This window comes from Dermacentor silvarum, chromosome 6 (assembly GCF_013339745.2).
Source record: "Dermacentor silvarum isolate Dsil-2018 chromosome 6, BIME_Dsil_1.4, whole genome shotgun sequence".
Classification (NCBI taxonomy): Eukaryota; Metazoa; Arthropoda; class Arachnida; order Ixodida; family Ixodidae; genus Dermacentor; species Dermacentor silvarum.
In genome coordinates, this window is record NC_051159.1 from 71,144,752 (window position 1) to 71,153,815 (window position 9,064).

Sequence of the window (9,064 nt, forward strand, 5' to 3'; positions counted from 1 at the left end):
TCTAAAGAATGAACGCTCATCACCGAATACATTACTTACATTACGAGACCAGGGGCGCTATACGGTAAAATCATTCCAAACTGTTTTGATTCCAAACTCCTGACGTCAAGTTTACGTAACCGCCGACGCAAGCATCGGGCGGTGACCTGCAGCGTTGCCTGAACAACCCAATCAAACACTCTCCTCTTTTATAGGAGGTCAACTTTGTTTCTCTTTCAAAACCAATAACATTGTCTACACTCAGCGGTTTTTCTTATCTAATTGGCTGACAAGAGGCGAGGAGCATGCTCTAGTGAAGCGAGTTTCGATGGGGCTGAGCCAGCACAGTGAAAATAGATAACCGCATGAAGAGGGTGGTATCGGCTTCTCAGATTGGTCCGCTTCGCCTTACTTAGCTTGCGGTGGCTGGTCGAAAATCGCGACGGCGTGCAACGGAAGGATAAGAATGCCGCTAAAACGAATCCTCAGCAAGGAAGAGTTGGCAGAGCGATGTCGTATGCATGCCGACAGGACTCGATGACGTTTTACTGCCACGCAAGAAGGTCTATCATGCGCAAATAAATACATGCTGGCCGGCAGGTGCGAATAGCGAGGCCCTGAGCGATCGGTGGGCAGCCATCTTTTATTCCTTTCGGAATGGGGCAGTCTGTGGCTATTCAAAAAAATTTTCAGTTTTCTTCGGCATATAATGCATTTTTTTGCATACACGTCACTTTGAGGTGGTGAGTTTTCGCGGTTTTGTGAGGTCGTGTGACAGACAGGCGATGTGGGCGTAGCCAGAAAACATAGGACCAATAGCAGAGGGCTAATGGTGAAAAGGCGTCGAATCCGGAATCATTATTTTTCTTTTGCGTGGTTTAATCATGCATAATCAGTGTGTACACGTTACATCAGATGGGGAGCTATCGCGGTATTTGTGACTTCGCGTGACAGACAGGAGAAGTTGGGAGTGTCCCGAAAATGTTTTGACCAATAGTGGAGGCTGATTGCAGAAATTGGAATCCAAATAGTTTGGAATCATTTTGCGTTATAGTGCCCCAGGCAAGCACATGATTGCCACCGGCAAATCTTACTCGAGATGTCCTAGGCAGTTCGGGAATTGTCTCTGCTATAACGGTAAGGGAAAGGACCGTTTCTCTCACTTGAATGATGATCCGCTGCTTTTCATAATCAACGCTGTCCGTTTCTTCGCGGGTTTATAAACCATTCGTTTATTTTTTTTTCATTTTTTGAAACATATTTGCACGCCACACATCAGTTGAACAAGAGTTCACTGTTCTTGAACTAAGAGACTTGGCGCTCTTTGGCCTAAATTGGCCCTTGCGCCGTAAAACTCCATATATCATCAACTAAGGGGCAAGTTACAATAAAGTTACCCACTTTTCTTCTGTTTAAATAATCATCATATCATCAGCCTATATTTTATGTCCACTGCAGGACGAAGGCCTCTCCCTGCGATCTCCAATTACCCCTGTCTTGCGCTAGCGTATTCCAACTTGCGCCTGCAAATTTAGTAACTTCATCATCCCATCTGGTTTTCTGCGGACCTCGACTGCGCTTGCCTTCTCTCGGTATCCATTCTGTAACCCTAATGGTCCACCGGTTATCCATCCTACGCATTACATGGCCTGCCCAGCTCCATTTTTTCCGCTTAATGTCAACTAGAATATCGGCTATCCACGTTTGTTCTCTGATCCACACCGCTCTCTTCCTGTCTCTTAACGTTAGTCCTAAGATAATACCTTTTGTTTGGATATAACCTGACCGCTAAGAGAAAGCACTTGTTTATCGCTGCGTGCAAATGCGTGATCTTAATTCTTTACATACTCATACGTTAAAGTCAGCATTGAAATAAAAAAATTCTGGCACTTATAATTAAAACACAGTGTGCCCGTATATAAGGACAAAATAAAAACTAATGAGAACGACACAAGAAGTCACATTGTCGCCAACAGCACGTTTCAAATAAATTTTGTTTTGGCGAAGAACTGGGAGACCACTTAACTTGAAAGTTAAGCAGTGCCTTTCGCGTAACACAGCGACGCCGGAAACTTAAGCCCTGCCTCTGGCGTAACGCAGCAGCATGCAGCTCCTTCGAACGTGTTCGCAACACGATCCCTTCGTGTAAAACGTCGGCTGCTCAGGATGCACGGCTTTATACATTCAAGGCAAAACAGCAGCCACTTAAAGAACACTTAATTACAGCAAAAAGGAAAAAAAAAGAAAGAACGAACGAACAAACGCAGGTGTAAGCACCCTGTGCTAAAAGTTGTCTCTACCATAGCGTCGCGTATTGCGCGCTATTTTTAACTGATATTCCCGGCGAGTGCATGCATGCATGGTCGTTGCGCCATCACCACGTTCGCGCTCGCTCATCTTTAATTTTTTTACTCTTCTTAACGAGCAGTGAGAACACCGTCATATTTCTGTCTAGATAAATACATGCAGCGCTGCGAAAGTTAGACGGAAAATAAAATTAGTGTTTGAAAGCTAGAGATGGTCACTTTTGCAATTAATGAGAAACAGTCAATCACTACTACTAGTCTGTGGCCATTTTCGCTATACTGATGAGAAAACAACGTTCCAAACATCCTACTTCGACAGCTCGGCCTGTTCGGGACTTCCGTGCTGTTTAACTCAGACACGGACATATATGCATCGCCGTGGCGGAATTCATTTGGGAATACCACTAATTTTGTTGTTAATATTATTGGTCATTTGTTCCAACGCTCCTTTTATTTCGACAATATTTGAAAACATTTTTCTTCATTCCGGCTGACTGATCAAATAACAGATCGCTACTCTGCTTGCATTTATTTATTTAGCAATAATATTCTTTATATTTCAACATTAGTTCCTCTTATTCACTTACGAAACTACCCGACCCTCGATGAATGTCCCGGAGTGGTGTAGGTGCTACTGCGTTTAATTATATCATCTGCATCATCAACGTCATCTAAATCATCACCAGTGATAGCCTGGCTAGCTACCATGCGTCATAAAAGGGAGGTAAGAGCAAAACGTGCACCGAAGAACAAACGAGTAGTCGATCCTGGCATAACAGGTAATTGCCATAGTATTTAAGGTAGACAGCAAGCGTTGTTAGAATTTCAATATCTCAGACATTCCCACCGCCCCAAGGGAAATATTTGTTCTTTATAGAGAAAGACAGAAAATATGGAAGAAGGACTTGTTGTTGCCTCCACACATTTACTTCCGGTCCTGTCGTCTATTTTGTCTTCTTCTAAGATTATTTTTTCGTACGAAGTGCTGCAGATATCTGAACTATCCGCAATTGTCTGTCGCTCCGGCGCGTTGATCGTTGCAGCGTTAGCAGTGCTGTTTTGACGTTTGCGCGGATGGCCTTTGGAAGGAAACGACTCGGAACGCTCCTTTCTGATAGTCCAGGATCTTCTAGTCTGCGAAGCACGTTGTGGAAGTAAGCGAGCATACGCCGATCATGTACCCGCATCCATGAACCTCCTACAGGACGAGTCCAGAACACTTCTTCATTCGAGTAGTACTGCACGGTTTTACGCGGACAGACTGGGTTGAGCTGTGCTATACAGCGGTAAGCCGGCGTTGCAAGAAAGATGCGCCTGCGCACCGAAGCTATCGCCCCAAGAGCTGCGTGCCATCCGCAGGCGTCACACGATGAGCAAATTGCTCGTTAACTTTTATTCTTTGAGTATTAAAAGAAAATGATCTCAGGGGCGTGAGCGAAGAAGCAATGGCGCTGTTTACCTCATGGAAAAAAAATGAAAGAAAGAAAACAGAGAACTGGCGGCCTGTTTGTGAAAGGGTCCCCTTTGTACAAAGCATCAGTTTGTGTGGTCGTCCATTCCTTTTTTTAGATTGGCAGCCGGGACTAAGCAGTTATTATGCGAATGTTTCTGTAAGGTAAAGAACCTGTATTGATCTCGTGCGTCAAAACAAGTTAGGCGCGGTGTTTGGCCTTCTGCACGTGAGTTTGCCTACGCGTGTCGTTAAGGTGTACCGATTGCATATGTGAGTTCATAAGCATTCAGTATAAGTGCCGTGATTAGATTGTTGTCATTTCAGGTTGCTAAATAAAATGCATGCACCTCTTTAGAACGCACCCATGCTTGTAAAGTCAGGCGCCTACTTAGATTGTCACGACGACAGTGATCAGGAACGCGAATCATTCGTTGTCAGCCCTGTCATTTCGGTCCCATGTTTTACCAATGCAATTTTTATACTTCGGGCATGTAATTATCAGCTTTTCGCAGGAGGTTATAATGGTCCTTCTTGACACCACAAAATTGCTTAACATATAATATATTATAGTTAGAACAAGTATGAGCAGCGCTAACAAAATTTTGAACAAGAAAAGATCAATGATCTCGCGCGCTAGCAGAAATATAAAATGATGTCTTCTGCAACCCGTCATACACAACGAGAATAAATGATTGAGCCAATGTTTGTCTCAACATTATGAGTGAATTATGCTTCCACCTTTTGCCTGGGCAGTCTTTAGTCTCTGAAAAGGCCAAGGTGTATCTAGAGTCTCGTGGTCGGATGCGTAGGACGTTCGTGTAAGCAACACGTCCCACAAGAGGCCGGTGAAGTCTGCCGGCAAGACAGTTTTTTTTTTCTGGGATCACGTATTTTGCAACCAAAAGCACTGGAAAACGCTCAAGGTACCCCACCGTTCTTTTATACATTGCTTTTCAAGCAGGTGGAGTAGCACTGCGGGTGCGATGCAATGCATGACCCGGTGACACATTATTTGAAGGAATACACACGTAATATTCGCAAGGGTCGCGTTTCGTGCGCAGACTGCCAAAACAGTGCTAAGTCAGTACCTGAATGTAGGAGCACGCTTACGGAATAGAGTTGTCGTGACATTAAATAAACCAGTAACTCCGACAGGAACCATCTCAGGGTGATTGTAAATGTTGATGCTATCTAAATTGAAGCAATCTAACGGCACAACATACTGCCACCGCTAATACGTCATGTATGAGGCACGTGCTCACGAAGGTGTCGACGGGAATTTAGGGCGCAGGCTCGTTTTACCAGCGTATCCTCCCCGACGGAAGCCGAATGCCAGGCCGCGGTACGCTTGCGCCCATTTGAACCAGCGGGTGCCCGGCGGTGGTGGGAATCGAACCCACAACCTCCACTACGGCGTACCTCCTAATCAGAACTGGTGTTGGCACGTAAAACTACAGAAAGAAGAAGAGGCGTGTACTGCAGCACGGCTGCCCTCTCGTGCTTTCCTGTAGTATACTAGATTGGGGGAGCGGGTCCAACGCAGGCTCCCCACTGAGGCTTTTTTTATTGAAAAGCTGGTGGCGCCACCGTCGCTTTCTCCCGAATGAGCGGCCCCGCGCGCCAGCCAGACGCTTTTATTTGTTTATTTATTTATTTTACCCTCAGGGTGCAGAGTACATTTCATGACATGACATAAATGTCACGTCGCGACCATGTCGTGTCATAGACCCTACCGCAGCTGCATGGAACTTTGACAGGCGGATACTCGGTGACGGTAACACTAATATTATTCCGCATCGATCTATTGTAAATAAAATGGAAAAGCCACGGCGGAAAGAATGCAAACAACGCAACAACGACGGTGCGTCGAGCAGACGACAGCTACTAAGCCCTTGAACTCGCCTCAGCCAATGAGCGCTGCCGAAACAGCCAGAGGCAACGTTTATTGGTCGCAGATTCAGATTAAAGCGACGGCAGCGCCGCCACAATTTCCACGTTTTTTTTTTTTTTTTGTTCTTGCTTCGCCCTCGGCGCTTGCAAAGGCGTCCGCTGGAACCACTCACGCATTCTAGTACACTCTACCTGTAGGCACGGTAATCCATCTGGCGGCCTCATCGCAAAGTACGCGAGTGGCGCGTGACAAGATTTTCTGTATATTACGCGGGCTCGATTCCGCCCAGCACCTGAGAAATTTTAAAGGGTATTTTTTCCTGTTATTGAAGATTCGCACATATCCAGTGGTCCAAGTTGGTGCAAATGTTGATTTGGAACCCGGTTCCCACAACACAGCAATCCGGTGATCTACGCATTAGACTATGGACCCAGTCGGACCATGGCCCCCATGCCCCATGTTGCAGTGAAACATATTAGATACAGAACATAGATAGATAAATGAACGCGAGTGAACTATTTTAACAATGCTAATCGCATTCAATGTAAGCAAAACGTATATGAACAAATGAACTGCATGTTTTCAAACATATGCACATGAACACAGGAGGAAAAGGAGGAGAATGTTACTGGCTGCAGGCGAACCTAGCCTTGCAGTGATTGCCAGCAATATCTCCTCCATCTAAGCGTTGTCTTATGGCAGAATTTAAGAAGCCTAAATTATGTAGCTCTGTGCCTCAGTGCACCATTATTCAAAGGGTAGTGCGAGACCAGTGCACAAAGCGACACGCAGAGTGATTCAGAGACATTCCTGCAGTTCCTGCACAATGCAAAGTTACAAGTTTGTAATTGATGTTCCTTAATTTCTCATATGCCTCGCGGCAAATCCTCCCGACAAAGACAAATGGTGGCGAAATCCTTTTTTGAAGATGATTGGCGATGTTAATGCAATTAGAAATCTATCTTATTGTAGATGGTGTGCTACTGGGGAGATGTTGTGATATATTGTGATGATTATTATGAAGAGTGGCACATAATCAGTGACACATACCCAGGGACCCAAGTGGGTACGACAGTTTGTTTGGAACTCGGTTATCTGAGCACAGCAGCCCGGGGGTCTACTCACTAGACCATGGACTGCCCAATGAACCAGGTTGGCGTGAAAAAGGGTAGACGTGGACAGACAGACAGACAGACACCGCAGCGATGGCCTAGCGGTAGAGCATCCGCCTCGTATGCGGGAGGTACCGAGTTCAAATCCCGGTGCCGCCAGGAACCCACCAGTTTTTCTAAGGGGTAGAGATGTCCCCTGGCCTGGTGCTCGGCTGTCGTGGGGGTCAACATCTCGAAAGAGGGCCCAATAGAGGTTTTCAGCTCTTGTCTCTGGGCGCCTCTTGTCCAACCACAGACGGCCTTGTAGACGAGCATCCGCCGCGGCTGTGGGAGGCAAGTGTTGCCGCCGGGTACCTACCGATAAAATAGGTACAAGCGCGCTCCCGGCCTGGTGCTCGGCCATTATGAGACCTCAACGCTTGGAAAGGGGTGTTTGACCTCAACCCGAAGGCGCCCCCACCTCAATAGGTGCTTGGGGCGCCACATGGGAAATGACCGCCATGGGGGCGGCCCAGACATCACTTTTTTTCCGTGCTCACGTTGGTTTCGACGGTAATTCAGGGCGCAGGCTCCTTTCCAAAACGCATCACCCCTGAAGAAAGCCGAACGCCAGGCCGGGGCACGCTTGTACCCATTTGAACCAGTGGGTGCCCGGCGGCGTTGGGAATCGAACCCATAGCCTCCCGCAGACGAGGCGGGCGCTCTACCACTAAGCCAGACAGACGGACGACGGACACGCCGCAAACCGGGAGAACCTTCCAAAGAAAGCTAATCGCATAAAAAACGGACACGCAAGCCCGTAGCTCGTGGACCCGTAACGCTTTCAAAGCCACGGCTTTGTCTACCCTCACAAGCCCGGGCCCGCGTAGCTTGCGTGGGCAGGTAAAAAAAAAAAAAAAAAAAAAAAAAAAAACTTCGTTTTCAAAGTAAATTCGTATTGATAACGTGTACACGTCTCTGAAACACAGGGAGATGGCATTCGTGGCACATCGACGCCTGCTGCACACACGCCACCGTTCTCGCACATTTTTTTTCCACCATCGACCACGTCCGGCGACGAGCTGGCGACTTGGTTGGCGACGCTTTTTTCCGGGCAGCTGGCCTGGCAGCCGTCGCGGTTGCGCTGCCTAATCACGGCCGCGGGAGAAACCCGCAGCCGGCCCCGCGATGCTGCGTTATTGCCATCCCTTAATCTAATTTCTTGGGCTCCCTGGCTAATGAAATTAGAGCTACTCCTATCTTTTTTTTTATTTATCCCCTGAGTTGCCTGCTTGAAGCCGTATCTGGTCGGAGACGGAAGCTTTTGAAGAAACTGAGGGTCACAGTGTGGCGGCCCAAGACAAAAATATTGTTTGGGCATTTCTCTGCTCTCCCCGATAACCGCTTTTAAGCAGCATGCTTTTGGAAGGACCCCGTCTAACGTCAAACATGCACTTTAGTGACAATGTTTGCCGCTGCGAGGGCAGAACGAAGCTCTCCAGTACCTAATGTAGCTGTGCAGCAAAATGATACAGACATTATTTATTATAAAATTTCGGTTCTTGAACCTGATGCTACTTTGCGGCATTGAGCGCATTACAACCATAGCGTCTTCTCGCTCCCATCAGACACGGCTACTATTTTTACACGTACGTAAAATTAGTGTAAGGTTTTCTTAACGACAGCATAAAACAACAATCTGCCGATGAAGTACGTAATAGATTACCTAAAACACATTGATTTCAGGAAATGTACACAAAAAAAAAAAAAAAACATCGTTTCTGCACGACTATCTCGTCCGTGTTGAGGGCCGAGGCTAAAACAGAAAAGCAACTATGCGTCATCACGCCACAATTTATCATGCTTGAAATCCCATGATTAACTTGCGGCTAGAAAATATATGCTGGAAAACACATTCGCTGGAAAACATATGAAGAAATGCGGCGTTCAATTAGGTCTTTCATCCAACTCTGTCTTAAACATTATTTAAACAGGGTTCCATGTGTATCAACTATATGAGGACCGGCCATTTTCACTGTTTACTCGGATATTTTCTCAGACACGCGAGCCGCAGTACGTACCCATGGTGCGAGCCGAACAGAGACAACTTAAATATGACTGCTCAGAAGCGAGCTCTTAAAGACACGAACACGGAAGTAAGCAGTATTGTTTGACGGTTTAGTCAGTTTCTACGTTCTTGATTCATGTTACTAGCGCAATATAAGCAATACCATAAATCACTGCGCTGGTAACATGGATGAAGAACGCGAATCAAACAATAGCAATTAGAACGGCGTTAGAAGTGTGAATGGCCTATCAACAACAAAAGCTTGTGTTAGGCTTC